This window comes from Ursus americanus, chromosome 15, assembly GCF_024610735.1.
Source record: "Ursus americanus isolate L20-20 chromosome 15, mUrsAme1.1.p, whole genome shotgun sequence".
Taxonomy (NCBI): Eukaryota; Metazoa; Chordata; class Mammalia; order Carnivora; family Ursidae; genus Ursus; species Ursus americanus.
In genome coordinates, this window is record NC_142141.1 from 6716641 (window position 1) to 6739929 (window position 23289).

A 23289-nucleotide genomic window follows, 5' to 3' on the forward strand; every position below is an offset into this window, starting at 1 on the left:
GCGAGAGCTCTCCAAGTCCCGTCTCCGCGCGCGTGCTCGGGAGCCCCCCTCCCCGGACGGTCGCCCTCTCGCGCAAGCGCTCTTCAACCCCACTCCTTTCTACCTCGCCCCCGACCTCCTTCAGGTACTTCGCGGGCTCCCACCGAGCACGCGCGCTCGTACCCCGGCCCCACCCCTCGGCCGCCGCCGCCTCCTGTGCGCACGCGTGCTTTCCCCGGGTAGCGCGCGCTACCCCTCTCCAGCCCTTCCACGTCCTCTCCGGCTCTGGCGGGCCGGCCGAGCGCCAGGATTCTGCGCTGCCCACCCTGCAAAATGGCGACGGCAACCCTTAGCTGTACTAGGTACGGAGGGCGAGCCGGTTGTAAATGAGCCAGAGAGCAGCTCGGTTCACCTTTCTCCATCACTTCGTACCTCTCGGGGCCTCCAGACAAGTATAACCACCTCGGGATTTTGACTTACCTGAAGGCTCGGAGTTCATTGTTTCCCCAAAGTTAAAGCTTTGGGTGGATTACTGATTATTCTTTGTTGGGAAGAAAAGATGTAGCTGCTGTCCGGCCTTATTCAACTGCTTTTATAGCTCTTTCCTATCTGAGGAAACCTCTCTGAAGTTGAAATCCCTCATCTTTATGTCATTTGGGGGCCCAAAGGGGACTGAGTGAGCCTCTTCCATATGAGCAGGGCAGGAACCAAGCCTGGCTGATTTCTCCAGACACAAGATTTTAAAAGGGCTGCATACCCGCAATATGTCCCCATGTAAGATCCTGTGGGGCATATGTGACTATACCCACTCTGGAGACAAGGAAACGGGCGAAGTGCCCAAATGGATGTGGTAAGACAGGATGCTCTAGCTCAAAGTCCGATGCTAACATCCCTCTAAAAGACTGTGGAGGAATATGTGTAGTGCAATTCTTAATCCAGTTCTTAATCTTTAATATTGCTAAGACTGTCTGACCCCTGAAGAAAACATACGACTTATAAGAAATGCAGACACCTCGATTAGACTCTTTGGGAGTGAGTCTGGAAATTATTCTCAACAAGCTACATCTTGACAGAGGATCCCCCACCCCTGGAGCCCCTCGGCACTGGTGCATTTTAAGGACTCCCCTATTTATCTTGTTTACATCAACAGATTAAATAATTTAAGAAATAGTGGAAGGAATAAAAATAGAGCGGTGCCTCCCTCACCTTTTCTCCAAATACAATCTAGTTGGGAAGATAAACTATAATACAGGTGAATCAACTATTAATTAACAGAATCATAATTCTAAATTTGGAGAAATCAGTGAAACTAATATGTGAAAAGGAACAAGTTGTGCCCCAGCCCCAACTGAAGAAGAGTCTTCACCAGTCTGGCTCTTGGATCTTTTGAGATGCAGAGTATGGCCAATTGCTAGAGAAAATGCTGACTTAGGTGGATATATATGTAAAGAGCTGAGAAAGGCCGAGAAAGGGAAGGACAACTAAGCAGAGGATTTGAGATTATTTAAAAATAAAATCTTAAAAAAAAAAAATACTTGGGCGTGAGAAAGCCTCAAGAGGAGCTGTATAGGAGAGTGGAGGATGAGAGGTTACTTTTCTTTGATGCCATGCCAGTATGAGTTGGAACTACTTTGTACTTTCTTTCTGGATTCTGGACCATGATTATTCAAATGAAGCTCTGCACAGAGCCTGAGCCATGTGAACCTTATCTCATGTTATATAACAAATACATTTTTTTTTTAAGATTTTATTTATTTATTTGACAGAGACAGCCAGCGAGAGAGGGAACATAAGCAGGGGGAGTGGGAGAGGAAGAAGCAGGCTCCCAGCAGAGGAGCCTGATGTGGGGCTCGATCCCAGAACGCCGGGATCACGCCCTGAGCCGAAGGCAGACGCTTAATGACGGCGCCACCCAGGTGCCCCAATACATTTGTTTTTTAGATATCTTCATCACCTAGTCTAGATATTATCTCACGGAATCAAGCAGTTTAAAAAAACTACTTACAGCATTTTTTCAGATTTTCAAATGTAATGAATGCTCACTTCTTAAAATAAATTAAAATTAATTAGGCTTATACAAAGTGGAAAAGTAAAAGTGCCCCTCTTTCCATATTCCCATTCCTATTCCCAAGGATTAGTCACCGTTAATAGTTGTGTGTGATTTTTTTTCCTTCCAGACTGTCTACCTACCTATGTATACAGAGAGAGATGATATAGTTGGAGGGTCTTTTGCATTTTTCTTAATGTGGATGATTCATATATTGTTCAAGTTGCTTTTTTCAATTTGTTTGCTTTATTCAAGAATATATTTTGGGGGGCGCCTGGGTGGCACAGTCGTTAAGCGTCTGCCTTCGGCTCAGGGCGTGATCCCGGCGTTCTGGGATCAAGCCCCACATCAGGCTCCTCCGCTAGGAGCCTGCTTCTTCCTCTCCCACTCCCCCTGCTGTGTTACCTCTCTCACTGACTGTCTCTCTGTCAAATAAATAAATAAATAATCTTTAAAAAAAAAAAAAAGAATATATTTTGGAGGGGTACCTGGGTGGCTCAGTCCTTTAAGTGTCCCACCCTTGATCTCAGCTCGGGTCTTAATCTCAGGGTTGTGAGTTCAAGCCTGAAGTTGGACTCCATGCTGGGTGTGGAACCTACTTTAAAAAAACTATATATATAAAATTTGGACACTTCCCTACACTGGTATATAATATGGATATGTTATAATTTACCTGTCCATTCCTCCACTGATGGACACTAAAACTACCTCCATAATTTTACTATAAGAAATAATGCTTTTGTAAATATTGTGGACTGGAATGTCTGTGCCCCCCCCCCCAATTCATGTTGAAGCCCTAAGCCTCAATGTGACTATATTTTGAAACAGAGTATATTGTGGAACTTTTGGGTTTTCACCAATCTTATATATGGGTAATGTGGTTGTAGACTTAATTTGGACTTGTCTTTTACCCTATTTATTTAACCACTTCTCCATTGTTGGATATTTGGGTTATTTTTAGTTTTTCAGTGCTGTAGACTATAGAATGATAAACATGCTATTTTTTAAAGATTTATTTATTTATTTTAGAGAGAGTGTGTGTGCGTGTGAGTGGGGGGGGCAGGGGGAGAGAGAGAATTTCAAGCAGACTCCCTACTGAATGTGTGCAGAGCCCAACACAGGGCTCTGTCCCATGAACCTGAGATCATGACCTGAGCTGAAGTTAAGAGTGGGACACTTAAGCGACTAGGCCACCCAGGCGCCCCAAATGATAAACATCTTTAAACATACACGTATTCTTGAAAATTAAACGTACAGGTCAATACCATAGCTTTGTTTTATTGGTTTGTTTTTTTAAGAGATGAATGATTTACAGTAAAATTCACCTTTTCTAAGGTACGGTTCTACAAGTTTTGACAAATACATGAAGTTGTACAACTACTACTCCAATCAATATAGAGAACAATTTCATCACCCCAAAATCCCCCGGTCTTTTTGTAGTTAACCTCACCCTACCACCTCTAGCTCCTGGCAATCACTAATCTGTTTTCTCTCCCTATAGTTTTTGCCTTTTCTAAATTGCCATATAAATGAAATCATATAGTACATTGGTATTTGAGTCTGGTTTCTTTCACTTAGCATAATGAATTTGGGGTTCATCCATGCATCAGTTGTTTATTATTTTACTGCTAAACAATATTCTATACTACATATACTGCAGTTTATCTCTTCATCAGATGAAGGATTTATGAGTTGTTTCCAGTTTTTAGCATTTACAAATAAAGCTTCTATGCACTTTCTTACACTGATATCTATGTCAATATAAATGTTAATTAAAAATTAGGCAACTGGGGACACCTGAGTGGCTCAGTCAGTTAAGTGTCTGCCTTCAGCTCAGGTCATGATTCCAGGGTGCTGGGATGGAGTCCCACATTGGGTTCCTTGCTCAGTGGGGAGCCTGCTTCTCCCTCTACCTGCCGCTCCCTCTACTTGTGTGCGGTCACTCTCTCTCTCTCTTTCCCTCTCTCTCTCAGACAACTAAATAAAATCTTTTTAAAAAATTGGTAACTGTTCAGAAGTGGGATTGCTGGATTAAGTGGTAATAATGTGTTTAACTACGTAAGAAAAGGCCAAACTGCTTTTCTAAGTGGTTGTAGCCATTTCCATTTCCACAGTCAGTGTTTGGTGGGAATACCAGTGGCTCCTTCCTCCATGCCAGCGGCTGCTACTGTCAGTTCTTTTTTCCTTATAGCTTTATTGAGGTATTTCAGTAAACGTACATGTTTCAAGAGTGTACAAACTAGATGGCATGCCTTGGGTTTCAAAAACAGCTCATGTCCAACTCAGGAGAAGTCCTTTCAGAGGAGGTGGCATTGGAATGACCTGCAGGTCGTTCTTGTGTCGAAGTTACAGTAAGCAAAAAAGATCCTTTCACTGGGTAGTGGTATTTAGAAATCAAGAGATAGGTGTTAGATGTGCTTATTGATAGTAGGAAGTCATCTATCTGTAAGTGTGTGGGCGTATATATATATATGTTGCATGTATTGTATGTATATGTACACACACACACACTATTAGTTTAATCTCCAATTCCAAACCCACACCATAGGTTTCATTCAGCCTTTCCCTTTCTTTATTTTAACTGCTTTCTCTGACAGTGAGAAACCTGGCTGTCACTATCTACGATATATTTACTTACTGGCTTCAATATACATACTGTAGTTTCAGAGTACTAATCCATATCTGTGATAAAAACAAACTACTAAGTAAAGTATTTGTGCTCAATTTTTCCCCTTTGGCTTTAGAGCATATTAGTGTGTGTAGAGTCAAAATATTTCTTTCCGAAGTTACTTAGCTTGGTTCTTTTCTGCTGCCACCCCCAGTATGGTTATATTGTTCAATACAGTTAGGTTTTCGTGTATATTCCATTTTGGGCTCTATCTCATCTTTGTTGATTATATTTTGTTCATATTTTTAGTATGTGAAACATTTGCATGGCGTTAAAAGTCAGAAATATATAAAAAGAATTGCTCAGAGAGGTGTCCTTACCCTTTCTATCCTATCCCCATCCACTGCCCGTACCTAACCAATCTCATTAGTTTTGCTTTATCCTTTTTGTGTTTCTTTTTGCACAGTTGAGATGCAGAGACCACATTATGGTGAGGAAATCACCTTTGGCACAGAATTAAGAGGGGAGGAATCTGTAGTCAAAATAAATAAGATTTTAGGGGTGCCTGGGTGGCTCAGTCGGTTGAGTGTTGACTCTTGGTTTCAGTCAGGTCATGATCTCAGGATTGCGGGATCAGGCTCTGCATTGGGCTCCACATTCAGTGCAGAGTCCGCTTGGGATTCTCTGTCTCCCTCTCCCTCTGCCCGTCCCCGACTCACGCTCTCCATCTCTCTCTAAAATAATAAATAAAATCTTTAAAAATAAATAAATAATATTTTAATGCAATATTTTTAAAAATAAAAATTAATGCAAAAAATCTGTGATGACAAGATTTCAAATTTTTTAATCACTTTTTTAAAAATTTATTTTTATTTGAGAGAGAGAATGAGAGAGAGAGAACACAAGCCAGGGGGAGAGACAGAGGGAGAAGCAGACTCCCCAGTGAGCAGGGGGATCCCGATGCAGGACTCGATCTCAAGACCCTGGGATCATGACCCGAGCCAAAAGCAGTCGCTTAACCCACTGAGCCACCCAGGTGCCCCAAGATATCAAATTTTTGAATAAATATGACCATAGAGTTGAGCCATATTGGAACATGAGGCAAAAGGAAAAATGTGAGCCTTCCTGTACATGTTTTTAGATAGTTTTCAATGACTGATATTCCCCAAGAACATTAAGACAGATGAAAAAATATTGAAAAATTAAAAAGTAGGTAGATTAGTACATTATTTATTTTTATAGCACAACATATATTTCAAATGGACAAAAAATTAGTATTGTTTACTATATCTTAAGATAAATTGCCTTTGAATGGGAGCTCCCTTTCCAGTACTTTGAGGTCTACAAGACGTATCTAGCAAATGTTCTACTGTGGAAAATGAAGACTGCTTAAATCGAATGGGGGGACTGTGGTTTCTTTTCAATTAATTGCTGTAACACTGTCCTTCAGGTGGCTGAGGGAGTTTCCCGTTTTCTTTAGACATCATTAGTTACCAAAGCTCTTGCAGGACAACTTTGATGCTATATGAATTCTGCCATTTTGCCAGCAGTGATATGGCTCTTGGGTCCACCACTCCATTGGAACTATTAACTCCATTCATATTCATTTTTGTCACAAATATTACAAAGTGGGGTGCTTCTGGGTATTTAAGGTACTTAGGGCTGCATATTTGGTTTTCATAAATTGTCCCAGCCGGTGGTGGCTGCCATCTTGCATCACTGTTGCTCCTCACAACATTATTTTTAATTTAAATATTTTATTTATACCAAAGCAGACTTCACTATAATTTTACTTCAGCTTAAATTAATTAAAAATTATTTGAGATTGCCACTTGGTCAAAAGAAATGATCAAGGAGCACCTGGCTGGTTCAGTCCACAGAGCATGCATCTCTTGATCTCGGGGTTGTGAATCTAAGCCCCACATTAGGTATGGAGCCTACTTAAAAAAATTATAATAAAATAAAATAAGTGATCAAACATGGCAATTCGCTCAACCAAAAACAATATAAACAAATAAGTAGATTTTTGAGAATATTTATGAATTTGCTTCCATTAGAGCCAATGGTATATATATTCCTTTTGCCTAAGCTCCACATGGCTCACAGAGCATTGTTGAGCAGATATATGCATAGTTTCTGAGCTTCCCCTTCTTTATTATACAAAAGGTAGCATACTATGGGCACTCTTTACACTTTGCTTTTTTTCATCCTAGACATTTCTTCATGTCAGTTCATAGAGAGATGAAGAGATGCTGAGGGGAGTGACCTCTGAATGGTCAACCAGAGGGTACAATGCCCAACCCAGCAATTGTGCCTTATCGGGGGCTGTTTGTGACGAAGACATGAAAGCATCCTGCGAGACCCAAGGCCAGCATTTGGGCATTTGCTACAGGAGGTCAGTGATGCTAGCTTAAACCACCACCATCAAGTTAGACCCTGCTTTGCTTCCTCCCGTCCCTCCTTTCCACCCTGACTGGGGGTACCAAGAAGCAGCAGGAAGCATAGAGAAGTAGGAGTGAACATAAAGAAGAAATAGAAAACAACAACAACAACAACACACTTTTCCTTCACTCTCACAGGTTTCAAGCCTGCATGGACCTCAGAAGATTTCATCTACACCAGAAATTGAAGATCTGACTTAAATCCACCCAGATTTTTGGCACCTGAAATGAGACTATTCTAATACCTAAAAGTGATGGAAAATCTGATGGAAAATCTAAGTGGTCTGCTCAATATACCACACAGATGGAGAATGGAGAATCGACCAAGTAGGTTTAAAGAGTAAGTGGTGAGAAAGAATAAAGCTACTTCCTGCTTCTCTCCTACAAAGTCTTGGCCACTAAATATGCCATATTCACAAGAGAACCTAACTCAAACTCAAACTAGCCAGGGAAAAAAGATACAAAGCAGCATTCAGGTAGGATTTGATAAACAGTGGTATAACATGTCATCAAGGTCACTGTAACTTAAATTCTCTCTGCTCCACCCTCATCAGCTCTGTTCATGGTTTGAATTCCCTCATAAGACCAACACAGACAAACTTCCTGTTAATATCTGGGGCTGGGTGTTGAGAGGGTAGAGACATCCTTCATCAAACTGTCAAAGAAAAGTCTAGGGATTTTCTCTAATTTAATTCTTAGGTCACAGGTTCCTCCTCACCCCCATCCATGATCTGAGAGATGCTATGTGATGATTGGCTCAGGCCTAGGTTACCTGTTCATGTCATCTAGCCCCTGTGGGAGTGGAAATGGAAAGAGAATTACAGTGAAGGGTTTAGGCCACTCAGAACCCACCCTGGAATTGAGGAAGGGGTCAGTCCTACCCAAGGCACATGGCTAGAAAGTTCAGGATCCTCTCGGTCATTGAGTGAAAATTGAAGAGGCGACTTCAGGATATGTTTTGTTCCGGTAGATGTATTTGTTGGTGGTTGAGTCTATTAAGCTACTCTAAACAGTAATAATAGCAACCAGTTTTTAAGTACTTTTTATGGGCCAATCACTATATTAAATACTTCCTGTGCATAATCTCATTTAATCCTCATTACAACTCTGTGGGGCTGGAACTATTTTAATCTCTGTATTAGTTTGCAAGGGTTGCTGTAATGAAGTGCCTCAGACTGGGTGGCTTAAGAATAGAAATGTACTGTTTCATGGTTCTGGAGGCGGGAAGTCTAAGACTGAGGTGTTGGCAGGGATGGTACCTTGGCTTTTAGAAACATCATCTTGATCCCTGCCTCCATCTTCATGTATCATTCTCCCTGTGCACGTGTATGTGTCCAAATACCCCCCTTTTTAAGATTTATGTATTTATTTTAGAGAGAATGAGAAGGGGGAGGGGCAGAGGGAGAGAATCTTTAAGCAGACTCCCTGCTGAGCATGGAGCCCGATGCAGAGCTCCATCCCATGACCCTTGAGATCATGATCTGAGCCGAAACCCAGAGTTGGACACTTAATCGACTGAGCCACCCAGGCGCCCCCAAATATCCCTTTTTAAAAAGGACTTCAGGGGCACCTGGGTGGCACAGCGGTTGAGCGTCTGCCTTCGGCTCAGGGCGTGATCCCGGCGTTGTGGGATCGAACCCCACATCAGGCTCCTCCGCTATGAGCCTGCTTCTTCCTCTCCCACTCCCCCTGCTTGTGTTCCCTCTCTCGCTAGCTGTCTCTATCTCTGTCGAATAAATAAATAAAATCTTTAAAAAATAAAAATAAAAAGGACTTCATTTTTGTTGGATTAGGGACCCACCATACTCCAGTATGACCTCATTTTAACTTAACTAATTTTATCTGCAACAACTCTGTTCCCAAATAAGGTCACATTCTGAAGTATAGGGGCTCAGACTTCGACATATGAATTTTGGGAGGACACAGTTCAACCCATAACAATCACCATTTTGCAGGTTTGTGACAATGGGATTAAACAAGTTAAGTAATTTCCCCAAAACCATAGCTAGTGAAAGGGAGAGACAGACCTTTGCTTGCCTCCTAAGCCATGCATTTACCTCTGCTATTGGGCTGTCGTCAGATTGTTACCCAACAGACTATGCTTTCTACAAAGGGAGTGGGACCATTCAACTCAGCACTTCTCTTCTATGTTAACCCATTAGAAATAAGGAAAAATAATTTTATATAAATGCATAAGATGGGATAAAGATAATTGATCTGTCAGAACTTACTGCCTCTTCCCTACCATCCTCCAATCTTTTCAGTCCACCTGCGCAAAGAAAATTTTGAAAAACTTTTCTTTGAATTAAGAAATGTACTTCCCACTATTTCACTTTGACGTTATCCGAAGAGACTTAAGAAGATTTGTTGAACTGTATTTAATTGAAATAGATGCCATGCAAAGACTATGCAATATAAAATTGGAGGCTAGATCAAAGGATGAGCCTAAACTGCCATCTTCCCCTCTACTCTTCTATTATCAGATTTTTTTTTTTTTTACTTTTTTAAAATTTTAAGTAGGCTCCATGGGGCTTGAACTCACAAACCTGAGATCAAGAGTCGCATGCTCTGCCAACTGAGCCAGCCAGGCACCCCTGTTATCACATATTTTAAATCCATTTTCTCATCATGCCCTTGCTTGAGGCTTGCAGATGCTGAGAGGAGAGAACAGAGTCCAATGAGAGCAAATGTAAGGACCGCCATAGGTGGGGATGACAATCAAGTGGCCAAGGTGTACTATATATTTCAGGATGTCCCCAAACAGCTTCCTTCAGGATGGAGAAATCTTGCTGCAGTGAGGCTTAACCTAGTTAGAAGAAGGGAATTCCTTCCATTGACCTCCAGTAATAAACTTCACCAGGTTTTACTGTATTTACATGACTCTCTTTTCTCACAGTGAGTTTCTCAAGGGTAAGGAACTAATGTTGCTTTTGCATGCTCCCCTAACCCATGGACTAGAAGGAAGAAAGGAAGGGAGGGAGGAAATACTAATGCCTCTACATTAGGATTGTACTAAAGTGTTTCATGCTATTTGAATTCTTTATCTGTTTTCTAGGTCCGATAATTTTTTCCGGGTTTTTTTCCCTGGCCTACCATATGACAATAATTAGAAGAATCAATGATACCATCCACAAGTTAACCCCTCTTTAAGAATACTGCCTCTTTAAAAAATTATTATTTTCTTTTGGAGAGGGTGGTATAAGTAGAATTAGTGAGCAGAAAGAATGATAGTATACTTAGAAACTATCTTCACATTTTTTATTAGAAATTTTTCAAGTGGGTAATAAAGATTAGGTCACTAAAGTTTAGGATCCACAAGAAATCAGTATGTATAATGAAGGTAGAAAATATTGCAAATCAGCTTTTACAACCCTATTCCAACCTCCTAATAATATAGGATGATCTTGGGAGCAAGCCCTGAGACAAGGATTCAAGCAAAAGTGATTGATTAGGAAGTCCTCCCAGGAAAAGCTGGCAGGAGTGTGGGAAAGTAGGTTGGGAAGGGAATGAAGCCAAGCCAGGGTGTGATATCTAGTGAAGTGCCATGGTGGGTAACTTTGGCTCAGTTCCACAGGAGAGCTCTGGACAGTATAGACAAGACTTACACTGTCCTGATGGGGAACAAGGGAGCTAGAGAATGTATACCTCTATGCCCTTCAGTGATTGGTTAAGGGCTGGTGTGTGTGTGTTGAGGGTGGGAGAGGGGAGTGGGAATTGTAAATTCCCAAACACTTTTGGCCACCTGTGCCCAAAGGGACAGTGGTGCCAGCAATCTGGGGGCACCCCTTGGACAAAAAGATGCAGGTGTTGGCTGTTGGAAGAAAAGGCACGTGGGAGCTGAGGTGTCCCGAAATTATAAAGGAAACTATAAAGGAGGATATGGGGAGCATATGGATAACTTGCACTATTCTTGTGTGCTTCACATTAGATCCAAACCAGTGATTCTTTGGGAGGTTGGATCATCACAATTTCTAGCCAAAGAGATGTGTAAGAGGAGAGAGAGTGGAATGAGCTACAGTCCCTGCTTCTATAGTTGGTCCTGAGGCTGTAGTTGATAGTTATCATCTCCTACTACCTACCTGTTCTAGAGTCCCTCTCACGTCAGCTAGCACTTTAATTAGTCTGAATTGCTTGCCTGTTGGGGCATTCTAGACCTTCACTCCAGGTGGCTTGAGCCTTTGCTTACTGTGTGCTTGTCAGGCCATGGTTGCTGAATTGTCCATTCACAATTAAAACCAGGCATGGCAACCTCAAGAGATGCCCAATGGAGTCCCTGAGTTACAGACATGTTTTTCCTTTTTCCTATTGTGTCAAAGCTACTCTATATCCCTGTAGAAGGAAAAAGGTCAATTACTCCTGACAATATAACTTTTTTCTTTGCTGATCTTCTGTCATGAGAAAGTCAAAATGACCAAGTAGCAGCCAGAGCTTTAAGTTCAGTAGAACATTTATTGTCCCCTGATGGACAATAAGTAAAAGTTCTCTCCACCTACCTTACCCTCCCATCACAGGCCAGGACCTCCACATGCACCTAACCTAAAGTTGCAGAGATGAAAAGTACAGAGTCCCCAAGAAGACCACTGAAAGTGGACAGAGGGCCATTCTTAGCTACCATTCCTTGGCTCATGGACCTATGTATTCTATCTAATGGGAAAACAGCTCCATATAATAGCAATTTATATATATCACATCTGAAGGTCAGTACCCCAGCCCTACAGAGTTATCTTCAGACTTAGCTGCATCTTATAAAGGCCATTCCAATGTTCTAGTAGTCTAGAATTTTGGGTGATGTTATATATGCTAAGACCAATAGACCCTATAGTTACATGTCTATCAATCCTCCTTTAGTACCATAAAGTGGGCCACTTGGTCCAAGGTGATATTATGTGGGATCTTGTGTCAGTAAGTCAAAGACTTACTGATTTCGGCAGGATGAGTAGAATGGAGGGGGTCTAATATTACCAAATCACCACCAGGTAGTATGGATGGTTGTATGGATCTTGGAGAATGACAGTAGGTCATCATAAGTGTAATCAGTGGTAACTTCTCTTGCATTGCTGTTCCAGATGTGGTTTCATTTCTGGAGTGAAGGAACACATCTCCAGGACCTGCTATTAAGCTATTGGTCTGAAGAATGTTTTTCCCCCTTACACCTGTTAATTAAGACCATGAGATACAGTTTACTTTCAGATGGGAGGGCTAGCAATATACTTCAACAATGTACCTCAGGGCTATATCAACTGTAAGGCTCTCTGTCATGATCTAGTCTGGAAGCACCTTGATCGCCTTTCTGTAGGACATTAAGCTGATTCATATATTGATGATATCATGGTGCTTGGAGCTGGTGCACAGGAAATAACAACTACTTAGGTATCTTGGTAAGACACTTGCCTACAAGAGCAGAGGAAACAAATCCCACAAAATTTCAGGGATCTGCCACCTTGGTGAAATTCTAGGGGTCCAGTGGTCTGGGATATCTCAAGACATCCCCTCCAACATGAAGGACAAACTTCTGTGTCTGTCCCCTGTTACCACTAAGAAAGAAGCACAATGCTGAGTGAGCCTCTCTGGATTTGGTAGGCCACGTATATCTCATTTGGCCATGCTGTTCTAACATATTTACTGAGTGACCCAAAAGGCTCCCAGGTTTCAGGAGGGCTCAGAACAAGTGAAAACTCTATAGTAAATCCAGGCTGTGATGCTGTTCCACCATTTGGGCAGCATGACCCAGAAGATCCAATGATGCTTGAACTATCTGTGGAACATAGGGATGCTATATGAAGACTTTGGCAAGCTCCCATGGATGACTCATGGCTCAGACACTTAGGATTTAGGGACAAAGTTATGTCATCCTCTACAGATAACTATTCTTTTTTAAAAAAATTTTTTTATTATGTTATGTTAGTCACCACACAGTACATCATTAGTTTTTGATGTAGTGTTCCATGATTCATTGTTTGCCTATAACACCCAGTGCTCCATGCAATACATGCCCTCCTTAATACCATCACCGGCCTATCCCAGTCCCCCACCTCCTCCCTTCTGAAGCCTTCAGTTTGTTTCCCAGAGTCCATAGTCTCTCGTGGTTCATTCCCCCTTCTGTTTACCCCCCTTCATTCTTCCCTTCCTTCTCCTACCGATCTCCCTGCTATTTCTTATGTTCCATAAATGAGTGAAACCATATGATAATTGTCTTTCTCTGCTTGACTTATTTCACTTAGCATAATCTCCTCTAGTCCCATCCATGTTGCTGCAAATGTTGGGTAATCGTTCTGATGGCTGAGTAATATTCCATTGTATATATGGACCACATCTTCTTTATCCATTCGTCTGGTGAAGGGCATCTTGGCTCCTTCCACAATTTAGCTATTGTGGACAATGCTGCTATGAACATTGGGGTGCATATGGCCCTTCTCTTCCCTACCTCTGTATCTTTGGGGTAAATACCTAGCAGTGCAATGGCTGGGTCATAGGGTAGCTCTATTTTTAACTTTTTGAGGGACCTCCACAGTTTTCCAAAGTGGCTGTACCAACTTGCATTCCCACCAACAGTGTAAGAGGGTTCCCCTTTCTCCACATCCTCTCCAACATTTGTTGTTTCTTGCCTTGTCCATTTTTGCCATTCTAACTGGTGTAAGGTGGTATCTCAGCGTGGTTTTGATTTGAATTTCCCTAATGGCTAATGATTTTGAACATTTTTTCATGTGTCTGTTAGCCATTTGTATGTCTTCATATGAACAGAAAGTATCTGTTCATATCTTCTGCCCATTTTTTGATTTGATTATTTGTTTCTCGTGTATTGAGTTTGAGAAATTCTTTATAGATCTTGGATACCAGCCTTTTATCTGTGGTGTCATTTGCAAATATCTTCTCCCATTCTGTGGGCTGCCTCTTTGTTTTGATGACTCTTTCCTTTGCTGTGCAGAAACTTTTTATCTTGATGAAGTCCCACAAGTTCATTTTTTCTTTTGTTTCTCTTGCCTTTGGAGATGTGTCATGAAAGAAGTTGCTGTGGCCGATGTCAGAGAGGTTACAGCCTATGTTCTCCTCTATGATTTTGATGGATTCCTGTCTCACGTCAAGGTCTTTCATCTACAGATAACTATTCTTTTGAGAAAGGCTTGCTCTGGGCACTAGTGGCAACTAAACATTTGACTGTGGGGCACCAAGTTACCAAGTGTTGTCTCACTCATCCAATCATAAAGTTAGACATGCACAGCAGCACTTCATTTTCAGATAGAAGTGGTATAGATGAGATCAGGCTCAGGTAAATTCAGAAGACACAGGTGAATTTCATGAGCAAGGGACCCAGGTGCCCATGGTCCTCTCCTCACTTCATTGCTCCTTTCTTTCAATCTGCATTATGGCAGATTGTATTTCTGAGGAAGACCACAATAATATGCCTTATTCCAGGTACTCTTCTAGAACCTTGACACCCTCCTTTAAGAAGTGGAGTCTATGTACCCTCCCCTTGAACCTGTGTCTTTACCAATAGAATTAAGGCAGAAGTGATGTTATGTGACTCCCAAGGCTCTTGGAACACTCACTCTTGGGACCTAACCACCATGAGCAAGACCAGGCAATCTGTGGAGGTGCCTACCTGGAGAGGAACAGAGGCCTAGCCTACAGTCCTGACTACACCTTAGCCAACAACCAGCACCAACTGGCCAGCTGTGTGATTGAACAAATTGAAAGTCCATCCTCCAGACTAACCCAGCTAAGTTTCAAAAACCAACTATTCAGACATGGAATACAGATGAGCCAGCCATGCTGAAGGCCCAAATAACACATTGACAAGCAAAATAAATTATTGTTGTCATTTTAAGCCACTGAGTTTTGAAGTGGTTAATTATATCACGATAGATAACTGATATGCCACACATGGCCCTGAAGTTCCATGAAGAAGAGACATCCTCTTAGTAGGCAGAACTCTAAGCAGTGCACCTGGTCATTTGTCCTGCCTAGAAAAAGAGATGGCCGGGGGACAGATCTACCATGATTCATGGGTATTTGTCTGGCTAATTGTTTTGCTGGATAGTCAGAAACTTGAAAGGAGCATGATTAGGAAATCAGTGCCAAGGAGGTCTGGGGAATAGGTATATGGGCGGAGCTTTCCGAATGGGCACAGGATATGAAGATATTTGTATTTTATATGAATGGTCATCAAAGAACAACCTCATCAGAGAAGAATCTCAGTCATCATCTGGGCAAGATGACCTGTTCTGCCAACATCAGTCAGCCTCTTTCTCCCATGACCCCGTCCCTGCTCAGAAGCTTATGGGAAAAAAATGGCCAAAATGGCAGAAATGAAGGTTATGCATGGTCATGAAAACATGGATTTTATAGCCCCACCTGCCAATGGCAAATATCAACAGTGAGCTTCCAGTGTGGCTCCATTTCCCCAAGAGATCAACCAGTCATAAGATGTTAGATTGTTTTCACTGGATCAGTTCCATATTGGAAGGGATAGCATGTTGTTCTCACTGGAGTAGAAACCTAACTGTACATAGACTTGCTTGTCCTGTCTACAATGCTTCTGCCAAAACCAACATCCATGGACTTAACAGACTTTTTCACTGTTATAGTGTTCCATAATGCATTCTTCTGACAAAGGAACTTCCTAGCAAATGAAGTGACGCAGTGGACCGATGCCCGTGGAACTCTCTGCTTCCATGTTTGTCATCATCTGGCCTCATTGAATGGTGGGATGGCCTGTGAAGACTCACTTACATTCTCAGCTAAACGGTAACATCTTGTTGGGCTGGAATAATGTTCTCCATTATGCAGTATATACACCAAATCAGTGGCTAATATATAGCAGGATTTGTGGAACCCCTTCCATTTCCACCCCTAGTGATCCCTAACAAATGTTTTGCTTCCCATTCCCTTAACATTGCTGGTCTAGAGGTATTAGTTCCCAAGGGAAGAAGGCTTCCACCAGAGGTTATAGCAATGTTTTGATTAAACAGGAAATTGAGACTGCTGCCGGACCATCGTGGACTCCTCAGGCAAAACAGGAGTTTTTGTACTGACTAGGGCGAATGATCTTGACTATCAAAGGGAAATTGGGTCGCTAGTGCAAAATGGGAGGAAGGAGGACTATGTGTGGAATGCAGTCATTTCCATGGGATGCATCTTAGTTCTGTGTCCTACTGATAAAACTAAATGAAAAACTACCACAATTCAATAACTCAGTATTTAAATTACAGGGTATCAAATGTGGAGTGTGACTCAGCTATAGGAAGTAATCCTTTACAAAAAAAGGTGGTTCTTTATATCCTGTGTTTGAGAGAGGGTTAGCATGCTCTTTACTGTATGAGGGATACTTGTAACATGTTAGCCAGAAGCATGATTTTGCTGTTGTCTTTATTTGGAAGATAAATATGGTTGATAGAGGTAAGGTGAACTCTGGTGGTTTTGTAGGGTGCCAACCTGGCTAAAGTGGAACTATGTTACCTGGAATTCCCTTCCCTGAACTCATAGTTTAAGGTTGGTCACAAGAAAAGTATGGCTGAGATTTGGAAGGTGAGAGCAAACAAGCGGGCTTTAGGGCCTGAAGATCAGTATGGGGGGACTCCAGGTGCTGCTGCAATGCACTTATTTTGTCCCTCATTTGCTGGCTCCTACTCTGCAATTTCTCCTTCTGTTCCTCTGTGTCCCGGGCCGGGTGCATGGCAAAGGACACCAGCTTCTTCTGCAGGTCATCCATGGCATCAAGGGTGGAGACTCTCAAAAACACATGTAGGTTCCAATATGTCTTCCTGTGTTCCAGTGTGTCCCCATTCTCTCCTGCTTCGCATTCCATTTTTATTTCCCACTTCCGGCCCTGTTGACCTACAGCAACTTCAGACACAAAGATTTGCGTAGACTTCTTCATTGGCTACTCTTTGTCGTCCCTGGCTAATGACTTCTCTCTGTTCCTCTAACTGTCCTCTTCCAGATTTTTACTGCCCCAACTAACCCCAACCTGACCCTGCCCTGAACTTGACCCTGCAAATTTCTGTTAAAAACCAGACAAGAGGGGCAAAATAGAGTCACTTGTGCTAAGCCCCTCATCACCAAACCAAGATTTAATTTAATTACAGTTTCAGCTCTCCCAGAAATGGAATCTTTATAAACCAGTCGATTAGGAATCTCCTGATCAGTGCTAGTGAGGTCATCTGCCTGATAGACCCCTGCCACCCCCTGAAGGAAAGTAACCTTGCAGTAACCAACCCACTTGTTCGCCTAATATAACTTCCTCGTTCCTGCTCCCTTCTGCCTCTAAAAGTCTTTCACTTGTACAGCACCTTGGAGCTCCTTTTTATCTGCTAGATTGGATGCTGCCCAGTATGAATAGATTTTTGCTCAAATAAACCCTTAAAATTTTTCCTATGCATCCATTTATTTGTTTAATATTTTATTTATTTCTTTAAGTAACTCTGTGCCCAACATGGGGCTCGAACTTATGACCCCAAGATGAGGAGTCCCATACTCTATCAACTGAGCCAGCCAGGTGCCCCTATTTTTTGATATTTTAAACACACTTAAATTTGGGGCACCTGGGTGGCTCAGTCAGTTAAGTGCCTACCTTAGGCTCAGGTCATAATCACCGGGTCCTGGGATAGAGCCCCACATCGGGCTCTCTGCTCAGTGGGGAGCCTGCTTCTCTCTCTCCCTCTGCAATCTCTCCCATTCTTGCTGTCTCTCAAATAGATAAATAAGATCTTTAAACAAAAATAAAATAAACACTTAAATTTTTAAAAAATTTCTGAAATTCAAATTTAACTGGATGTCATATATTGTTACTTGCTAAAATTTGGTAGTCTTAATTGAGGAATAATTCATAGTGATGTCTGCTATTATATATAGGATTTTATATATATGCTTGGTCTTTCATTCTGACTCAAAAAAAAAAGAGATGGGGGGCGCCTGGGTGGCACAGCGGTTAAGCGTCTGCCTTCGGCTCAGGGCGTGATCCCAGTGTTATGGGATCGAGCCCCACATCAGGCTCCTCTGCTATGAGCCTGCTTCTTCCTCTCCCACTCCCCCTGCTTGTGTTCCCTCTCTCGCTGGCTGTCTCTATCTCTGTCAAATAAATAAATAAATAAAATCTTTTAAAAAATTAAATAAAAAAAAAAAGAGATGGCCAGGGGTATAGATATACAGTGATTCATGAGTTTGGTAGAATTGGACTAATCATCAATTTTGATCCCTAATGAAATAACAGGTCCAGTTCATGATCTCAAGGAACATTCATATAATTAGGAGAAATGTTTAGAATCTTTATGGTGGAGGGACCAGGGCCACACCACCTGAACCCACTGATCAATCTTAGATTCTCTGAAAGAAGAATAACAGACAACGTGATGCAATAGAAAGTACACAAGGGTGTTCATGAGTTCCTGTTGTCCACAAACAAAATTCAGTCCAATCGGGTCTTTAGAATAGCTACCAGCTTTTAGGAAATACAGGGTTTAGTAGAATAAGTTAGATGATATCAAGAAAAAGCAATCAACCAAATACATAATGTGAAACATTCCACACTTAAAAAAATAACCTGGTTTCCAACAAATCAAAGCACAAAAAAGAAGGGTGGGGCCTGTGTCGAATAAAAGAAACTCATGAGACCACACAGCCATGTTTGGATTTGGAATCAAATAAACCAGTTGTAAAACATCGTTGAGTATTGGCTGGTATTGGATATCTCATGGCTGAAGAAATGAGATCCATGATCACAAGTTTTATACATAATACTATTTCGTTTTTCCTCCTCTCTTTCTTTCACTTACTACATTACATAGAGCAAGTTCAAATACAGAGTATTAATATGTGGTTATACCAGAAGACAAATGAACATCACTTAGAGATGGATACAGTGATGTTTGGGTTTCTTTTTGGGGAAAAGCTCATTATTGTTTGTATGAGGTAGGAGTCCATGAGGAAAGTATGTTGGTTCTGGATATTATTTTCGTTTGGAAGGTTTTTTAAAGATTTTATTGATTGATTGATTCATTCATTCATTCATTTATTTATTTGAGAGAGAGCGAGAGAGCAGCAGAGGGAGAGGGAGAAGCAGGCTCCCTGCTGAGCAGGGAGCCCGATGTAGGGCTCAATCCCAGAACCCTGGGATCATGACCTGAGCCACAGGCAGATGCTCAACCGACTAATCCACCCAGGCACCACTGGAAGATTTTTTTTGGTAAGATTTATTTATTTATTTGAGAGAGAGAGAGAGAGCATGGGGGTGCCAGAGGGAGAGGGAGAGAGACTCTCAAGCAAACTCCATGCTGAGAGTAGAGCCTGACATGGGGCTCAGTCTCATGACCCTGAGATCATGACCTGAGCCGAAACCAAGAGTCAGAATCTTAACTGACTGCACCACCCAGGTGCCCTCTTGGAAGATTTATTGGCAGAAAACTATATACAGATGCGGTGTTGCCAAATGGGTGGACTGTAGCAGATATTACAGATTGGCTCATTTAGCTCCATTCAGCCACTTTGTGTCATGGCTTGCTGCCTGCTAAGAACTGGAAAGCAAAATTACTGCATTTCCTAGACTCTTTACAGCTGAAATTTTTCAGATGACCTACCTTCAGTGTAGCAGTGTGTCCATATGAAATATGGACAATAGGAGTGAGTATTATAAGACACCAACCATAATTCTGTTTCTGCTAGCAAGTAAGATCATAGAGGCATTTGAACTTTCATGACATTTGTAGTAGAAGACCCAGGGTCCAATTCCAGTTTTTGGGGGGTAGAGAGGCATCCGTTTTAATAGTGTAAATCATGAGAAAGGCAGTACAAACCTAGAGCTTGCATCCGTGATGACAACTTTCTTATTCCCAGCTTCCCAAAGGTGGCAGACGTGGCTGCCTTGGTGAGCCAATTCCACACTGTGGTTCTGGAGTTCATTCCTGGGAGCTCAGTCAACTCTTCCAAATCTTCTAATGATTTTATAATAACTAGTAATAAATCTTGGCTTCCAGCTAGATAGATTATGTTATCTGCAATGGCATCTTGACCCATACAATTGGTAATACCTTGAGGGTTCAAGGACACAGGCCCTTTCACGAATCCCACTGATTGGAATATAAGTTGATACAACCAAGTTTTTTGTGCCTTTAAGACTCATATCCTTTGATCCTATTGCTTACTTATAGAGATATATTCTAAGGAAATAACCAGAGATGCACTCAAAGCTTTGCATCACATACAATGACAATATCTGGGAGTTGTTAAAAATAATGCTTTAAATTATAGTGAATGACATGGAAAAATATTTATGATGTCATGTAAAATGAAAAAGGCAGTTTATATATATACATATTTCAGCACTATGGGTGAAATGACACGATTCTTTGGATTTGTTTCAAGATATTTCAGAAAAAAAATGAAAAGCCAGTAGAGGGAGAGAGATGAAATACAATTAACAAACTGTTGATAATTATTGAAGCCAGGTGTTGGGCCGATGGAGATTCATTACAGTTTTCTCTCCTGTTTTTATATATGTTTAAGAATTTCCATCATATAAAGCTTTAAAAGTTTAGAAAGAAAGCAAAACAGAAAATAAAGTACAGCAGTGCCTGGGTGACTGAGTCCTTAAGCAACTGCCTTCAGCTCAGGTCATGATCCCAGGGTCCTGGGATCAAGCCCCACATTGGGCTCCCTGCTCAGCGGGAGGCCTGCTTCTTTGTCTCCCACTCTCCCTGCTTGTGTTCCCTCTCTTGCTGTGTCTCTCTTTGTCAAATGAATAAAATCTTTTAAAAAAAAAAGAAGGAAAAAGAAAAGAAAGTACATGCATAGTATGTGCTCACTTTTGTAGCGATATTAATACACACACACATACACAGAGAAGAGACTGAAACGTACATGAAGATGAAAAGATCAGTGGTTGCTGGAGGTTAGGAAGGAGAGAGAGATGAGTAGGAGGAACACAGAGGATTTGCAGGGCTATTTTTATATATCAAGCTATTCTGTACGATACTATCATGGTAGATACATGACCTTATACATTTGTCAAAACCACAGTCTTGTACAACACCGAGAGTAAACCTTAATGTAAACTATGAACTGTGGCTGACAACAATGTCTTGTGTAGGTTCACTGGTTGTAAGAAATGCCCCACTCTGGGGGAGAATGTTGATAATGGGGGATGGGGCTGGATGTAGAGGGGGCAGGGAGTTTATGGGAAATCTCTGTATCTTCTACTTCATTTTGTTGTGAACCTAAAACTGCTCGAAAAAATAAACTCTATTTCAAGAAATACATCCAAGTGTTAATAGAAGTTATCCCTGGGTGGTAGGATTAGCTTGATGTTTATTTAATTAAATTTAATTAATTAATTAATTAATTTATAAAGATTTTTTAAATTTATTTGAGAGAGAGAACACAAGTTGGGTGAGAGGCAGAGGGAGAAGCAGACTCCCCGCTAAGAAGGGAGCCTGATGCAGGGCTTGATCCCGGGACTCCAGGATCATGACCTGAGCCGAAGGCAGGCACTTAACCAACTGAGCCACCCAGGCGCCCCTGATGTTTATTTTTTGAATTGTCTATGTCTTATCAAAATGTGTATTACAAGTTTATGTATTAATGGGTTCTATTTAAATTGAACCAGCCAAGATAATTTAGAAGATACTTTGGCCAGTTTGGTTGGTAAACACCAGCAGTCAAAGGGGCCACATAGGTCTCTCAGAACAGGGAAAAAATTACCCTCAGCAAGTGACAGTAGAAAGATCCCACACGTGAGGGCACAGATGAGCTACATGAAGACATGAAATACATCGTGAGGTGGCCTGTAAGCCGACTGGTAGAACTGGTGGCAGTCTAGTTCCGCTCCAAGAAACTGTAGCCAGCATACAATTTCAGAGAATAAGGAAGGGATGTGCTTATCCCTTAGAAACCTAAAACCAGACCCCTTATTCCCTACCTGGCCTGATGGAGGCTGTGGGAATCAAAAGGGATCCTATCATACCGAGATAAGAGACGGACGGGGAAATGTGAATTGGCATTGTCCTCTCTCCATGGAGGTCTACCTACCTGGAAATTACACGATGACCTTATTCCTGCTTTCATAGACGCTTTTGTGTTTTCCGTGGTGAGTTAATACCCTGAAATTCTGCATCCTATATCTGCTTGTTCATTCCACAGGCATGTCTGAAGGGCCTGCTACGCGCCAGGTGAGGGAAAGAGAGAAATCACAGACAACTCCTAGGTTTTGGGGCTGAGTGAATGGTGATCCATGAACAGAGGTGAGCAGACCTGGAGGTAAGGCGTGTCTGGGCTGGGAGTGGTGCAAAAACAGGTCTGCCTGGGAGGTGCAAAATGTGAAATACCCTTCAGATGTGAAGGCCGCTGGATGCAGGAGCCCCCATAGCTTGGGGGAGAGGATGGGGATGGAAAGAGAATTCCTGGGAGTTCTGTCAGGCACACTGGTTTCCTAAGCCTACTGGGAATTGGGTTCACAGTCAGTATTCAAGTTCTGAACCCTGATGGCTTGAGGACCTGACCCGGACCTGCCCTGACTGTTGGGTTGTCTCCTCACTAAATTCGGCTGAGTTGGAAGAGTGCTACACTTGCAGAGTACAGCAGAGGGCGCTGTGAAACTAAACTGCTCCTAAGGCCCAGGGAAGGTTTATGATGTCTCAGGTCAATTTTAGCTTTTAGCATAGTAAAATAATTAAGAAAGGGTCTGTACCATATCTTGGCTTGTAACCTAAAACAAATCAGACTCTGTAATATTTTACCTTGAAATAGCACTAAATTTGTTGCGAAATACAAATAATGCAGTTAACAAATATTAACAAATGGATGATTTAAGTGATACAGTTTATGGTTTATAAGCTTTCTTTAAATTCACAATGAGTAGCAAAGAGCAGGTATTTCAGGATGGATATATTTATGCCTAATTATATGCAGAGTAAAATTCTGATTAAGTGTTGTTTGAGCAAGAGTTAAGAATAGATAAAATATGGACACTAATTGCAGTAAATGTGTTCATTGACAAGTGATATTAGCAAATTTTCCCTCCTCCCCCAGCCAGGTGTGAAGTAGTTCTGATGATATGTGTTACTTGTGGGCTTAAGTGACATTAAACCAAAGGATAACAAAGGAAAAAAGTAGTAAACATATATGCAATTCAAAATTGAAAAATAAATATTTCTCTATTCACTTGGCAGCTTTCTGTAGCATTAAATGAGATAGTCTGCTAGTCTTTGTAGAACACTTAGCACAGA

At 41.6% G+C, this 23289-nt stretch overlaps 1 long non-coding RNA gene and 1 pseudogene across 3 annotated transcripts; one reads left to right on the plus strand and one right to left on the minus strand.

Moving 5' to 3' along the window:
* The first annotated feature begins 21 nt into the window (after nt 1-21).
* Nucleotides 22-22857, plus strand: LOC148108840 (uncharacterized). 3 transcript variants are annotated; one of them, XR_015726843.1, is made up of 4 exons: nt 36-341; nt 6848-7029; nt 7214-7415; nt 22205-22857. It is a non-coding gene; the product is annotated as an uncharacterized LOC148108840 (long non-coding RNA). The 3 variants fall into 3 exon arrangements; XR_015726842.1 differs by lacking the exon at nt 22205-22857 and having other exon boundaries at nt 22-124; nt 7214-8827; XR_015726841.1 differs by lacking the exon at nt 22205-22857 and having other exon boundaries at nt 38-341; nt 7214-8827.
* On the minus strand, nt 5940-6765 carry LOC123788621 (ubiquitin-conjugating enzyme E2 variant 1 pseudogene; annotated as a pseudogene).
* Nucleotides 22858-23289: the final 432 nt, after the last annotated feature.